The sequence below is a fragment of the Erythranthe guttata genome, chromosome 11 (assembly GCF_056151865.1).
Source record: "Erythranthe guttata isolate IM_541 chromosome 11, IM_541, whole genome shotgun sequence".
NCBI lineage: Eukaryota > Viridiplantae > Streptophyta > Magnoliopsida > Lamiales > Phrymaceae > Erythranthe > Erythranthe guttata.
The window spans coordinates 12226045-12242868 of NC_142543.1; the positions used below are offsets into that span (position 1 = coordinate 12226045).

General features: G+C 39.9%; 1 long non-coding RNA gene across 1 annotated transcript; it reads left to right on the top strand.

Moving 5' to 3' along the window:
• The first annotated feature begins 2821 nt into the window (after positions 1 to 2821).
• On the top strand, positions 2822 to 14340 carry LOC148767011 (uncharacterized). Its single transcript, XR_016034309.1, has 3 exons — positions 2822 to 3006; positions 3269 to 3366; positions 13817 to 14340. It is a non-coding gene; the product is annotated as an uncharacterized LOC148767011 (long non-coding RNA).
• The last annotated feature ends 2484 nt before the right edge of the window (positions 14341 to 16824 follow it).

Consider the following 16824-nt stretch of genomic DNA (forward strand, 5'->3'; position numbering starts at 1 on the left):
AAGCGACAGTTCATCATCGTCCTTAAAGGGAATACTCACGTGTATTCAGTGCAATAAATAGCACAAGATCTCAAACACTTACTATGCATTGATACTTAATTTCTCAATTTAAATCCATATTGTTTTAGCGTGCATGTTTATCTTCTCACAACACAAGCGCACCACTCACGTACTGGATGTAGGTCATTGTGGTTGTTCAAAACGGTTATCAGTGTACTTTTCCGGCGACGACGGAGCTAGATGAGTGTGATCGACGCTGGACCTAACATTTTATTTCATGCTATATCTCGCAAACCCTTATCGCCGTCGCCTGAGTTTTTTTTTAAGATTCTCATTTGTATCTCCCGTTTTTTCAGTCCTTGTTATTTCTCTCACTGACCTCTTGACTCTGTAGACGTATTTTCTCTTCATTTTTTCTTTCCTCCGTGTTTTCTTATTTAGGTATTCCGGGATATCATAATTCTGCAAGCTCTCTCTCTCTCTCTCTCTCTCTCTCTCTCTCTCTCTCTCTCTCTCTCTCTCTCTCTCTCTCTCTCTCTCTCCCTCTTTGTGTTTTTTTTTTGGTTATGGAAGGGATCACAGTAAGGCTGGGACAAATATGAGTACTACAATTACGTTTATCGTTCATAGTTGGGGTAAAAAAAAAGCGGATAAAAATTTATAGAAAAAAAAGTGTAAACGCCAGAGATCGGCGTTGACCGCAGGTCAACTCAGGAAATCATCGGCATAAAAAACAGAGGAAAAAACAGTTGACGCTGGAAACTGGGGTCGGAAAAAGCAGACAGAAAAAAAAGCTAAAGCTAAAACCGACTACAAGATAAACACAAGAAAAAAGTAATAACAAAAGAATAAAGTCAAAATTGTATTTTTGTGGTCAAAATTTACGAAATTGATGTTAAATTAAGGTTACAATTTGGAATAAGGTTTAAAGGGTTGCGGGTAGTTTTGTCATATACATTAATTTTGCATTTAGTTTTAGTACGTATGAAAGGGATGGGCTTATTGGCGAAAGATATATAGCCCTTGAACCTAGAATAATAAATATGGCTGGTCAGGGGAACGAGTATGGTGTCGAAACAAAGGCTGAGAAGAAACTAATTAGTCTAAATCGGGAAAGCGAATCCTTATAAAAGTTGTCTTACAGTCCACTCCGACATACATTATGAGTTGTTTCCTTCCTCATTCTTTCACGAGAGATATTGAGTCAGCCATTAGAAGATTTTGGTGGGGTGATGGAGTTAATAAGATGAATAATTTTGTCGCTTTGAGCAGATTTGTATGCAGCTAAGAGTAGCGGTGGGATGGGTTTCAGGGATGTAACGAGTTTTAATATGGCTTTGTTGGGAGAAACAGGGTGGCAGATCCTCACTCGACCAGATTCATTGGTTGCGAAACTTTCGAAGGTAAGGTATTTCTCGAGAATGGATTTTATTAATCCAACAAAAGGGGAGCGGCCATCTATGGTATGGAGGAGCATAATACAAGCGAAAACATTTATTTTGAGCAATATCTGAAAGAGAATTGGCAACGGAGAGACAACGGCGATTTGGGGCGATGTCTGGCTCCAAATACATGGAGTGCTGATAATATTTACAAAGCGGATAAACTCAGGATTTTTGGATAAACTATTGGATTTGGTGGACCAAAGTCGTAAATCATGGAATGAAGAGCTCATTAATGATATTTTTTGGGCGATTGATAAAGAGAGAATTTTGCAAAATCCGATTGGTAACTGTGAAGCTGAAGATAGATATGTATGGCACTACACTCGAAACAGAAATTTTAATGTAACATCATGTTATCACAATACTCGATTATTCCTGCACCGTGAAAATGGACTGTCAGAGGGTGATGGTAGTGGTATAGCCACAAGACAGTGGATGTTTATCTGAATGTAAAAATTCCCCCGGAAGTTTAATCTTTGTTTGGAGAGTATTACGGACTGTTTTTCCCTAGGGGATAAAGGAATAGTGAGCCCAATGGCATTAATGCCCAAGTCTTAAAAAGGAGAGCCCGAAAGCCCAAGTGTAGGGAGGCCCAATGGTATAGAAGGCCAAGGCAAGTGAGGTATACGAAAGAAACTGTGTGGAAGAGAAAATCGAGTCATTGTGGCGAGGTAACTTTGTACCTCGGCAACATTGTACGTTCCTCGGTCTCCGGAGACAAAAAGTACGGGGACAGTTCATAAGAGAAACGGACATATGGGAGACTTATACTAGCAGACGAACAGAGAAAAGAACCAATGGTGGTTTGCCACGTTGTAGAGTAGGTAGTAGCAGGGCGGCGGTTTGAGCCTAGAAAATGTAATGCATGGCCCAAATGAGGCCAATGTTTCATAATGGTCTTCCATTTTTACATCATAATACACAATACATATCTTGTTTCCTTGTCCTTCAAGAACGAGAACCATTGTTCATCAAGTATTGTTTCATAATATAATATCCATTGCCTTATTATCTATTTGTTGAGAGAAATCAATTTTAAGGTTATTTTCTCAAATAGCAGGTATGATCATTCTAGCCCATGAAAGGTCCATAAGATGATCTTTGTACCCCTTGTATCCATATAAAGCCTAATATAATCGTATGTGGCTGATATTGTCCCGTCATAGAGTGTGTAACGACATTCTACCTATTGATGGTGAATTTTTCCGTAGAAAAATAAGAAACAATACAATGTGTCGATGATGTGCTCAGCGAACAAAAAAATTTTACATGCACTACAACAAAAAATATCTATTGCGACATATAGTTAGAGACACTTTTTCACAAGAGTCACAAATAAAGGATATTGGGACACTTCATAAATTGCATATAATTATTTAACTTATCGGGGCACTTATACCTCAAATTGAATTTGCGGTAAAAAAAAAAAAATTATAAAATAAATTCTTGTTTATTAGTTCCATTTTCTTTCCATCCCATATAATCTCCCCAGCGTTCACTTCTTATGCACCGAATGTCTCATCTCCTTGAAGTCGAGGATTTCTTGATTCAACTTATGAAGGTAAGATCTCTTTTCTATCTTACGATTTTGTGTCTCTTTCCCATCCTTTTAATCTTCTGAAACTAGGGTTTAGAAACAAAATTTTGAATTGGGCGAAACAAAGTTAGGGCTTGAAACGTTTTTCCCAATTTTCATTTGACGGCAATCAATTTCTGTTTCTCTCACCTATCTCTCAATCAATTGATATTATGGTTTAATGAACATTTAAATTCGACGAAAATGGTTTAGGGCAAGGATTATGATAGTTTTTCCCCATTTGCAGTTCGACAGCAACAATGTCAGGAATATTCGAGCGTTGATGAGTTACGATGTAAGAGTTTAATAAAAACAAATCAGCTATGGTAGCAATGACAACGAAAGGTAATTTTTTTTTCGTTCTTTCTTTTGAAAAATGTAAATTTACCTTATTATATGTATTTCTTGAACTTCTCCGAAGACCTTGCTGTTGGGTTTCGGGCACGCATACGCAGCGGAAAACAAAAATTTATGCGATTTAAACGACTTTAAAAACACATAAGAACATGCCCGATAAATTAAATTCAATTAATTGCGTACCTTTGCGCTTCCAGCGAAAATAAAACAACATACATGCTAATAAACTTAACCGAACTTAAATCAATTAACATGCTCGCAATTTAAACCAAATAACATGCTTGCAATGATTTAAAACCGATTACACATAATCACATAAAATCATACAAACACAAGCATAAAATCATAGTTTAAACTAAACCCTAAACGAAACTAGGGTTTCGTATATTTACCTCTTGACGCGTGAGGTAGGAGCGATTAGCACTTCGTGATTACTACGGAAACCAATCCGTAGAATCGGGGCAGCAGCGGTGCAACGGCAGCAGCGGCGCGTGAGGTCACGGCGGCGCGTGTGATGTACGCGCAGCTTCGGGGCGGCGCGTGGGGCAGCGTGCGGCTTCGGCTCGTGCGTTGCTCCTCGATTCTTCGATCTACGATCTTCCTCCTCTCGGATTTCACCTCGTATACTTCGATCTACTAAAACGTGGCACTAGACACGAAGTAGTTAGAATTAACGGAAGAAGAAGAAAGGAGAAAAGAATACCGAAATGGATCGGCCGAGGGATGGCCGATTCCGGCGACGGGGCGGCGCCAACGGCGGAGGTGGCCGCGCGGGAGAGAGGGCGAGAGAGAGAGGTGGACGGCCGCTAGGGTTAGGGTTTTTGTGTGTGTGTGCAAGGGCTATAAATCATGTATTTATAGTCCCTTGCATAAAACCCTAGCGGGCTTAAGTTGGACTGGGCCCAACAGCTTAAGCTCGTTAGTTCCTTTACTTGCTCGTATCTCTCAATTCAATGACCGAAAAATTGCAACGATTACATTTTTGGAATCATTATAACTTCCTCGTCATTACGAGTGCCATCTCTTGTTTTCCAACTTTCCAAAAGTGGAAACCCTAGTTCAGTGGACTTTCTAAATTTAGAAACTTCTCGATTTAGAAAGTTCACTAACATGTTCGCCTATTCTTTTCCTTTTTCTTATTCTCATTCGTAATTCCAAATTACGAATGTTGGATTCAATCATATTGACTTCCAATCATGCAAAGATAAACTATTTTATCTCTGACCGTTTATTCAAAGATCTCATGTGCACGAGCAGTGTGACCCTCGATGGTTCAGGTGTAAGCTAGCCGTGGGCCCACAACCCTTTGTGGTCAAAACTCGTCCCCTTCGAGTTACGATTAAGATGAAGCTCGTTTCACCTTAATCACCCAACGAATCAAGATTGGCGTCTAGCAACTACGCGTCATGATTCCCTAGATACAAATGAAGTGCCTGCAAGAACCTTCAGATATAGTTAACGTACAGTACGGTCCCTTCGATTCATATGTCCCGATCGAACTAGAGGCATTGGTTCATCGAGACCTCTTTATCTATTCGATGACGGTGCGATCGTTCTAAGTGTTGTAATCCTTACATGCATGACCTAGAGAATCGAATTCTCTAATCATCACTTAGTCAGCTCTGGCCAGAGACTTAGAATGATTACAAACTTTCAGAACACACAGGACATCCAAGACTATTCTAGCGATCGAATCCCCGACTACAATGCACAGACCTCCCACTAGATTTCGGACTGCATGAACACTGGCCCTTGGGATGGTCCTCGGTGGAACTCAGGGACAGGTCACGATACAGCTGGTCCTCTAGTGAAGTCACGGTGATGTCTAGGTCATAAGGACTAATGGTGTACAACTATACCATAGATATCTCTACTCGATTATTGGGAACCACTTAGAGATTTCTAGGGTGAGGGAGTTCAGTGAACTCGTCAACTTACGAGCACCCACTTATGCATGCCGATATCACAATACCGTTTACTGATGAGATGCAGTACACATACACTAAGTGCTAGTCTTAATGGGAAAGGCCGATATCCTCATTAGTGGCGTAACCCTTCGACTAGGAACGCGTTTAACAGTTATAATACTTAAGTAAATATCTCACGATCCTAACGATCAATTACTAGTACTTGTAATAACTGTAAGGACTATATCTATGCTTGTGACAAAGGGACAAAGATATAGAATGCCAATGTGTTTTATCATTAATACGAATAAAGGTTTGTTTATTACAATAATAAATTAGAAAGACCACAGCCACAAGTTGGCTTGTTGGTCACCTACTCTAACAATCTCCCACTTGACCTAAAGCCAACTACCCATAAACCGCAATCCCATCGACTCTCGATGTTTCTCATGGACCGATCTTGGTAAAGGCTTCGTGAAGGGGTCTGCAACGTTCTCTTCCGAGGTGACTCGTTCTACCTTAACTTCACCTCTATCAATGATCTCTCGGATCACGTGATACTTCCTCAGAATATGCTTCGACTTCTGATGAGATCGTGGCTCCTTAGCTTGTGCCACGGCTCCGGTGTTATCACAGTACAACGGTACTGGATCACTAGCATCAGGAATGACACCCAACTCTTGGATGAATTTCCTTATCCAAGTCCCTTCTTTTGCAGCGTCGGACGCTGCAATGTATTCCGCTTCGGTAGTGGAATCGGCCGTCGTGCTTTGCTTGGAACTCTTCCAACACACGGCACCACCATTAAGCGTGAATATAAATCCAGAATTCGACTTCGAGTCGTCCACATCCGATTGAAAACTAGAGTCAGTAAAACCCTCTAATTTCAACTCGGCACCCCCATAGACCAAAAATATGTCCTTAGTTCTTCGTAAGTACTTGAGGATATCTTTCACGGCTTTCCAGTGAGCCGGGCCGGGGTTAGACTGATATCTGCTTGTGACACTCACAGCATACGCAATATCGGGTCTCGTACATAGCATGCCATACATTATGCTTCCTATGGCAGAAGCATAAGGCGTCCTTTTCATCTCCTCGATTTCACTAGGTGTTTGGGGACACATAGATTTCGAGAGACGAACCCCATGGGACATTGGCAAGAATCCCTTCTTGGATTCTTCCATGCTAAACCGTTTCATAACGGTGTCTATGTACAGGCTTTGGGATAAGCCAAGCATCTTTCTTGCTCTATCTCTATAGATGCGTATTCCTAATACGTAAGATGCTTCTCCCAAATCCTTCATTGAGAAACGTGTGGACAACCATGCTTTCGTTTGCTGTAACATTCCTACGTCATTCCCAATGAGTAGAATGTCATCAACGTAAAGCACTAGAAATATTACTGCCCTCCCACTAACCTTCTTGTATACACAAGGTTCCTCCGGATTCTTCTCAAAATCAAACTCTTTGATAGTTGAGTCGAACCTAATATTCCAACTACGGGATGCTTGCTTCAATCCATAAATGGATCGCTGGAGCTTGCAAACCTTTTGCTCACTTCCAGAAGATATGAAGCCTTCCGGCTGCGCCATGTAAATTTCTTCCTCAATGTCTCCATTAAGGAAGGCGGTCTTCACATCCATTTGCCATATCTCGTAGTCGTACCACGCCGCTATGGCTAGCAAAATCCTAATGGACTTCAGCATCGCGACAGGCGAAAAGGTTTCCTCATAGTCAACACCTTGCCTTTGAGTGTATCCTTTTGCTACCAATCTAGCTTTATAGGTCGATACCTTTCCATCAACTCCAATTTTCTTCTTATAGATCCACTTGCAGCCTATAGGAACAATTCCTTTGGGTGGATCTACCAAGGTCCATACCTTGTTGGAGTACATGGAGTCCATTTCGGATTTCATGGCAGTTAGCCAATGTCCCATGTCCGCATCCGATACGGCCTCATTGTATGTTCTTGGATCTCGTCCAAGATCAACATGATCTTCATCATTTTCGAGGAGGAATAACCTATCCGGCATTTTCCGAACTCTTTCGGATCTACGTACCGTAGGTTCAGGAGGTATATTAGTGGTTTGTTGTATTGGTTCGATTACTTGTTCTTGCGTTTGAACTTCACTTTGTGGTTCTTGAACTACTTCAAGTTCTATCATGCTGCCCTTTCTATCGGATAGAAACTCCCTTTCCAAAAAGGTGGCATTTCTCGAAACAAACGTCTTTGCTTCTTTGACATAGTAGAACTCGTATCCCATTGAGTCTTCGGGATACCCCACAAAATAGCACAAGTCGGATTTACTATCCAACTTATCTCCCACTAATCGCTTCACATAAGCGGGACAACCCCATATCCTAATATGTTTGTAATTGGGTTTCCGGGAATGCCAAAGTTCATAAGGTGTGGATTTAACTGCTTTGGTGTTAACTCTATTCAGCAAATACGCGGCAGTACGGAGTGCATGACCCCACAAGTATGCCGGTAAGTTTGTGAACCCCATCATTGATCGAACCATATCTAATAAAGTTCGATTTCGACGTTCGGATACTCCATTAAGTTGAGGAGTTCCCGGTGGAGTCCATTGGGACTGTATCCCATTTTCTTTTAGATAGTCAATGAACTCGATGCTCAAGTATTCTCCACCACGATCGGATCGCAGTTTCTTAATACTTCGTCCGAGTTGCTTTTCTACTTCGTGTCTAAAATCTTTGAACTTTTCAAAAGTTTCAGACTTGTACTTCATCAAGTACACATACCCATACCTAGAATAATCGTCGGTAAAGGTAGCGAAGTAGTTGTATCCACCCTTCGCACTAACACTTAGTGGACCACATACGTCTGTATAGACCAAATCCAAAAGACCCTCGGCTCGTTCCATTACCCCTTTGTAGGGTGACTTGGTCATTTTCCCTTTAAGGCAAGATTCACAAGTTTGTAGTGATTTCACGTCCTCCAAAGAGAACAATCCTTCACTAACAAAATCGTTCATCCTTCTTAAAGAGACATGACCTAATCTAGCGTGCCAAAGTTGTGCGGGGTTTTGATCTATCTCCTTACGTTTTGCTGATATAACATTAATAGGTATTTCATTTGGATTCAGTTCATACAAGTTGTTTAATAGTCGTCCTTTGCAAATTAAGTTCTCATTCTTTTGTATAATGCAAATCGAATTTCCAAAAACAAAAGTAAAACCTTCAATGTCTAATACAGGAATAGAAATAAGGTTTCTAATGAGCGACGGGACAAATAAACAATCGTTCAAAACAATAGGAAAACTAGAATCCAAAACATTTAAGTAAATAGTGCCAATGGCTTCAGCAGCAACTCTTGCTCCATTCCCCATCCTTAGGTAGGTCTCACCCGCTCTAAGTCTTCGACTTCTTGTCATTAGCTGCAAATCATTGCACAAATGTGAGCCACAGCCCGTATCCAATACCCAAGAAGAAGAGTTGACAGATAAATTTACGTCAATGAAATACGTACCCTTTTCAGAACCTTTCTGCTTTAGGTAAGCCTTGCAGTTGCGGCGCCAATGTCCTTTCTTTCCACAGTGATGGCAAGCATCATCAACTTGTTTGCCAACCTTTGCTTTGGGGCCCCCACTACCTTCACCCACTTCGAACTTGCTGTTTGGGAAGGGAACTCTTTCCTTTCTCTTCTTTTGGAAAGAACTCTTCTTTCCAGAAGTAGCAGCAATGAGAACAGACTTCTCTTTCTTAATGGTGGACTCGAAGCTGACCAACATGTTCATCAACTCATCCAAGGGAGGATCTAGTTTGTTCATGTTGAAGTTCACTATGAACGATTCATAGGAACTAGGAAGAGACAACAGGATCAAATCCAATGAGAGCTCGGCCGGGAGGGTGACATCAAGATTCACTAGCTTTTCAAGGAGAGTGATCATTTTGAGACAGTGCTCGTGGACCGAAGTCCCTTCGCGCAGTCTCGCTGTGATCAACTCCTTTGTAGCAGCGTACCTCGATGCCCTAATATTCTCACTATACATGCTATCGAGATGAGCCTTTATATCGAAAGCATGCAAGTGAGACTCATATTTCCTCGCAAGCGCGGGCTCCATGGCGGCTATCATATAGCACCTAGCATGAGTGTCATCTTTCTTCCAAACTTCATAAGTTTCTTTCTCAGCATCAGTCGCTGTGTCGGGTATAGTGGCGGGAAGCCTCTCGTTCAAAACATAGAGACGCCCCTCAACAGTTAGCACAAGCTTAAGACTACGCAACCAATCTAGGTAATTAGGGCCATTAAGTTTATTGTCGAGGATTGACATTATGGGATTCTTAGACATGATTATCTGAGACATATAGAGAAGAGGATTATTAGAGATTCGCGTTAAATGATTGTTGCAATTAAATGTTTGGACTTATGTTATTTAATTGTTCTCCCACTAATTTTATCGAATTCCACTTCCCTCTAGTAGACAAACGAGAAAACTGATTTTTCTTAATGGGCTTTAGGTCCAATAGACAAATATAACCCGTAGTTAATCTAGCCCGATTATATTTGCCCAAAGGTAGATCACAATCAATCATATCCACAATATGACCCTAAATTAATTTTCCTCACACTTGATAATGACCTAAGTTAATCTCGCGAATATCAAAATCGACGTGTGTCAAGTCTAACCTACCAATCAAAGATGCTCATAGAACTTGATTATGCCAAACTAATGCAGTCCCTAGTTAATCTAGCCGACCACGTTAATCCAACATAACCCTTTTCTATGGCTACCTTCATCAATATGTCAATTGAATTACAGCTTACTCTACCATAGCACTCCCCGCTAACACGGCTTACTGCACTACAGTAAAGGGCTACACATAATCCAACCGTTGGCAGAAGGAAAGAAATAACTCAACAGATTGGGTTTTTCTTTATAGCTTGAAATGATTCTTAATTAAAAGAATGAGGGATTTTAATTAAAGTGTTTTATCTCATCAGAAGGTTTTGGATTGGTCTATGTGATTCCTACATCTATGTTCTCTAAAGGTATATGGAAGCGCATATTGTCCTAAGAGGAACATACGACCTAACTATATAATTAATTACATTAATTAATTATCGGGTTTTTCAAAATAATTATAGAACCTCAACTAGCATAAATCATTCAAATAATGTTGAGGTACTATTAATTAAGTTGAACTATAATCAATATTATATATGTGTTCTATTAATTGAAATCAATTTAACATTTTAAATTAATTAATTAATCTAACACCTATTTACTAAAATAGATGATTGTCGATCCAATTATCTAATTGGGATTAATTGAAAATAATTTTCCAAAAATTAAAATCAATTTGTTTTAAGTTTAATTTTAGAAATCTGAAATAAATTTTTTTTTTTTTTTTTTTTTTTATTTTCAGTGAACCGGTTCGGCCGACCGGTCTGACCGGTTCGGACCGAAACGGTCCGGTTCTGCCCGGTCCAATTGACCCAAATCAGTGGGCCGGGTCAGTCGGACCGAGAACCGGTCTGACCGACCCGAATCCACTAGGATTCGGTCGATTGGATCACGCACAACCATCGAACCGGCCGGTTCGACCGGTTCGATCCGAACATTTAAAAAACCGACATTTTAAAAACAATTTCAGATCCGATTTTCCAATTTTAAACAATTTTAAAGCTGGAAAAATTCTAAACAATATTTTAAACTTACGAAAACTCCCAATTACATAATACGACAATCACTACTTTAATAAATCGAACATGCATATTATATAACGCAATTAATTACGCAACGAGCTCTGATACCACTGTTGGGTTTCGGGCACGCATACGCAGCGGAAAACAAAAATTTATGCGATTTAAACGACTTTAAAAACACATAAGAACATGCCCGATAAATTAAATTCAATTAATTGCGTACCTTTGCGCTTCCAGCGAAAATAAAACAACATACATGCTAATAAACTTAACCGAACTTAAATCAATTAACATGCTCGCAATTTAAACCAAATAACATGCTTGCAATGATTTAAAACCGATTACACATAATCACATAAAATCATACAAACACAAGCATAAAATCATAGTTTAAACTAAACCCTAAACGAAACTAGGGTTTCGTATATTTACCTCTTGACGCGTGAGGTAGGAGCGATTAGCACTTCGTGATTACTACGGAAACCAATCCGTAGAATCGGGGCAGCAGCGGTGCAACGGCAGCAGCGGCGCGTGAGGTCACGGCGGCGCGTGTGATGTACGCGCAGCTTCCGGGCGGCGCGTGGGGCAGCGTGCGGCTTCGGCTCGTGCGTTGCTCCTCGATTCTTCGATCTACGATCTTCCTCCTCTCGGATTTCACCTCGTATACTTCGATCTACTAAAACGTGGCACTAGACACGAAGTAGTTAGAATTAACGGAAGAAGAAGAAAGGAGAAAAGAATACCGAAATGGATCGGCCGAGGGATGGCCGATTCCGGCAACGGGGCGGCGCCAACGGCGGAGGTGGCCGCGCGGGAGAGAGGGCGAGAGAGAGAGGTGGACGGCCGCTAGGGTTAGGGTTTTTGTGTGTGTGTGCAAGGGCTATAAATCATGTATTTATAGTCCCTTGCATAAAACCCTAGCGGGCTTAAGTTGGACTGGGCCCAACAGCTTAAGCTCGTTAGTTCCTTTACTTGCTCGTATCTCTCAATTCAATGACCGAAAAATTGCAACGATTACATTTTTGGAATCATTATAACTTCCTCGTCATTACGAGTGCCATCTCTTGTTTTCCAACTTTCCAAAAGTGGAAACCCTAGTTCAGTGGACTTTCTAAATTTGGAAACTTCTCGATTTAGAAAGTTCACTAACATGTTCGCCTATTCTTTTCCTTTTTCTTATTCTCATTCGTAATTCCAAATTACGAATGTTGGATTCAATCATATTGACTTCCAATCATGCAAAGATAAACTATTTTATCTCTGACCGTTTATTCAAAGATCTCATGTGCACGAGCAGTGTGACCCTCGATGGTTCAGGTGTAAGCTAGCCGTGGGCCCACAACCCTTTGTGGTCAAAACTCGTCCCCTTCGAGTTACGATTAAGATGAAGCTCGTTTCACCTTAATCACCCAACGAATCAAGATTGGCGTCTAGCAACTACGCGTCATGATTCCCTAGATACAAATGAAGTGCCTGCAAGAACCTTCAGATATAGTTAACGTACAGTACGGTCCCTTCGATTCATATGTCCCGATCGAACTAGAGGCATTGGTTCATCGAGACCTCTTTATCTATTCGATGACGGTGCGATCGTTCTAAGTGTTGTAATCCTTACGTGCATGACCTAGAGAATCGAATTCTCTAATCATCACTTAGTCAGCTCTGGCCAGAGACTTAGAATGATTACAAACTTTCAGAACACACAGGACATCCAAGACTATTCTAGCGATCGAATCCCCGACTACAATGCACAGACCTCCCACTAGATTTCGGACTTCACGAACACTGGCCCTTGGGATGGTCCTCGGTGGAACTCAGGGACAGGTCACGATACAGCTGGTCCTCTAGTGAAGTCACGGTGATGTCTAGGTCATAAGGACTAATGGTGTACAACTATACCATAGATATCTCTACTCGATTATTGGGAACCACTTAGAGATTTCTAGGGTGAGGGAGTTCAGTGAACTCGTCAACTTACGAGCACCCACTTATGCATGCCGATATCACAATACCGTTTACTGATGAGATGCAGTACACATACACTAAGTGCTAGTCTTAATGGGAAAGGCCGATATCCTCATTAGTGGCGTAACCCTTCGACTAGGAACGCGTTTAACAGTTATAATACTTAAGTAAATATCTCACGATCCTAACGATCAATTACTAGTACTTGTAATAACTGTAAGGACTATATCTATATCTATGCTTGTGACAAAGGGACAAAGATATAGAATGCCAATGTGTTTTATCATTAATACGAATAAAGGTTTGTTTATTACAATAATAAATTAGAAAGACCACAGCCACAAGTTGGCTTGTTGGTCACCTACTCTAACACTTGCTTGAGAATTTTTTATGCTTAACCATGATTTTTCACTTGTGAATGAAAATGCATGTAACTTGTCCGATTTTTCACTCTAATGTGATGAGTTCTTTGATTTGGTTCCCGATTACCACCTAGCTATTATAAATTTTGGTAATGGAATTGGTTATATAACTTATTAAATTTTGCTCTTCCAAATATGATTTTTATTATTAAGAAAAATACATCAAGTTAATATGATTTTTTGTAAGAAAAATTAGTTTGTACTGCTAAAAAACAATTGATGGGGTCTGTGTAACTAAGTTTAAGATTGAATATGGGATTTTGATGTTGGAGTCCTTGAGAAATGCATTTACTGTGTTTTTCTTTCCAATATATTTTTCACCACAATGTTATTGGATAGTAACCATAAACGAATATCATGTTTGTTAATCACTCTTATTTAATTGGTATTTTGTTTTATTTACCATCAACTGTTATTTTAATGGAATAAAACTATTTAAACTAATTAATTGTAGTATATGTTTGGTTATTTAGGTCCCGTAGGAGATATCTCATGTGCTCTGGCTAGTTTGCATCAGATTTCATAATCTCTATATTACATCTGGGTATGGCTATAATTTATTTAACGAAGTGATCTTATTACTGAGACTTATCTTAAGCAACAGCTAATGTAATACTCAACTTTATTCTTTTCTTACCTGTTTTCTTCGTTGATAATTGTTTAAAAAAATTTGGTCGCTACACGGGAAGGCTGATTTTTAACAAACCTATAGTGAAGACTATTCGGGTATTATTTGTTCTCAATTATAGTTCCTTATAACATTATCTTTCATATTCTTTGTTTTGTAATTGTGGCATCAAGAGATGTTCCGTATCTTTTACTGTTGCTTAATTGTGTGTTGAACTATTCATGTCTTGTAGACATATGTTTTAAGGATTTTGATTTAGTCTAGAAACATGGCAAGAGGTTAGAGTTTACATTTGCATTATTTTCATCCGCTATCTTGTTTATTTTTGCAGAAGGTGTTGATTAAGTTGAGATTATTGGTATCAGGTGAAAAAAAGGCAATAAGAAGTTTCTCGTATAATTATGTTCAAACAATTGGAAGGCTCTTGGAATACAGATTATTTGGGCCATTTTACTGGTATGTATTATTTTATTTTTTCCTCATCTTCTGTAACTTTTTAATTTTCTATGAGGTATTAAATATAATTTCTTTATGCTAGGTAGAAAAAAGAGAAGGAATTTCCCCAATGATTATATTCAGATAAATGGGAGATGGTATGTTATTTTGTATTTTTATATGTTTACTCATTAATGAAGGCGCTGTTATTTGTAACTTATTTTTTTATTCCTTCGTAATATTTTTTTTGCTTTCCTACAGGTTGCTTATGCAGTTGCTTTGAATGATGAATTTTATTGTAGATGCAAGCCATCTAGAATATGATGGGAGTTGAATCATATTGTTGAAGTTTAGAGCTGCTAGAGATTAAAAGTTTAGTTAATCAAGATATTCAAATTTTACATTATAGGACTATGATTCCATAATGTTGGTTGGTTTGGAAGATCCTTTGTAGTACTATGATTTTACTAAGTTGAATATATTGAAATTTTTGTTATGAAAATCGAGATTATTATTATGTTGTGTTTGTTATTTAAATTTGTATTTTATATATATATATTAATTATATTAGCAGGATATGAAGTATATATATAATGACATGTATAACTGTCTCGAAAAACTGATTAGTAGAAACATGGGTTTCCTAAGAGGACATATATTTGTGTCTTAATAACCATTTATTGGGACACAAATGAGTGCCTTGAAAAGAGAAACTTTAAGGGGCATATAATAAATGTCCCAAAGGCTAATGCGACACACAACTACGCGACATATAATTTATTTGCCCCTTCAAGTGCAAGTGTCCCAAAATGTTATATATTGGGACATTTTTTTGTGTCCACAAAGATGACTTTTGTTGAAGTGATGTGATTAGGGGATGTGGTGGTCTGTGCAAAAAAACGAGTTATAGATGTGAGTTTTATAGTTTACTTTGATACTTTGTTTTGGTTACCCTGTTTCTTTTTCTTTGCAATTGCAGGTGTATATGGCAACAGGAGAGGAAAATTTGGTAGCTTGCTTCATGGCTGCAGAGACATCGTCACCTCAGCAAGAGGATCCTCCTACACCGATTACTCTTACCGTATGAATAGCGCCTCTTGTCAAGATACCATCGACTCCCCTCTCGGTTACTGTGGAGGATGTTGAAACGATAGTTAACCAGGCAGTGCAGCAAGACTGGGCTAGTAGGCGAGTTGCTAAAGCTCTCCCACCTCTCAATACAACCCCAAAGACAACCATTCAAAATGAGAGATTGCTGACAGGCCCCCCTGTCAGTTCGCCTGTTCCGCCTCTGAAAGAGCAGCGAGGTAATCCATTTTCCACGAAAATTATGGCTTATGATCTGCTAGTGGGGTTTCAGGGTTTGGAACATCTCGCGTACGGTGGAACTACAGACCCATGGAATCATGTAAGCCGATTCCAGACCACATCATACTTGCATCGATTCTCAGATGGGATTATGTACCGAGCGTTTGCAACCACATTACGAGATGCATCTCAGCTCTGGTTTGGCCAGCTTGCTGTGGGTTCAGTGCGAGATTTTGACACTTTCAGTTCTATGTTGTTAGATCACTTCGCTAGTTCCAAGAAACAGAAGAAGTCTGCCCTCAGACTCTTTGGTGTTCGACAAGAGGAGCAAGAGCCTTTGAGGAATTTTGTACGTCGGTTTACAAGTGCTAGTCGAGAAGTACAAGGCCTCTCCCAGGACGTGCTTACCAAAGCCTTGATGCAGGGACTGAAAGATGGGGAGTTGATCAGATTGTTGGCAATGAGCGCCGTCAATGTAGGACAAGATTTTGAAGCAAGTAGAGAAGTATATCGCTATGGAGGATGCGAGAAAGATGAAGAAGGAAATGATGGTGGTCCCTGTTCAGCATGTTCTAGTGAAGATCCCTGCCCGCGAGGTCCTGGTCCAGGATTATCAAAAGCCCCGCTATGCGAGCTATGTTGTTCTTAGTAAAAAACCTACCCATGTATTGATGATTGTGGAAGGAGGGCCTGATAATCGTTGGCCGATGACATACTAGAGGACACACCCTCAAAGTTCAAACACAGGATGCTATTGTCGACACCATAACCGATATGGTCATCACACCGACAAATGCAGCCATTTAAATGACGAGCTAGAGAGGTTAGCTCGAGAGAACATGATAGAAAAATTTTTTAGAGGATGGGCGGAGGATCATGTCTCTAACATCCCTGCTCAACGACATAGATCCCCGAGGGGGGGGGGGTGGCGGGGGAGAGCAATCATAATAAGATGATTATGGGAGGACCTACGGATGGAGACTCGCATAGAGTTCGAAAGAAGTATGCCAAGTCGGTAAGAAATTGTGCTTTTCGGGAAGAGAAGATTCATAGGTGCAAGAAAGTTCGCATCCATTTTTTGGTGAGAGAGACTAAGAAGGTGTAATTCGT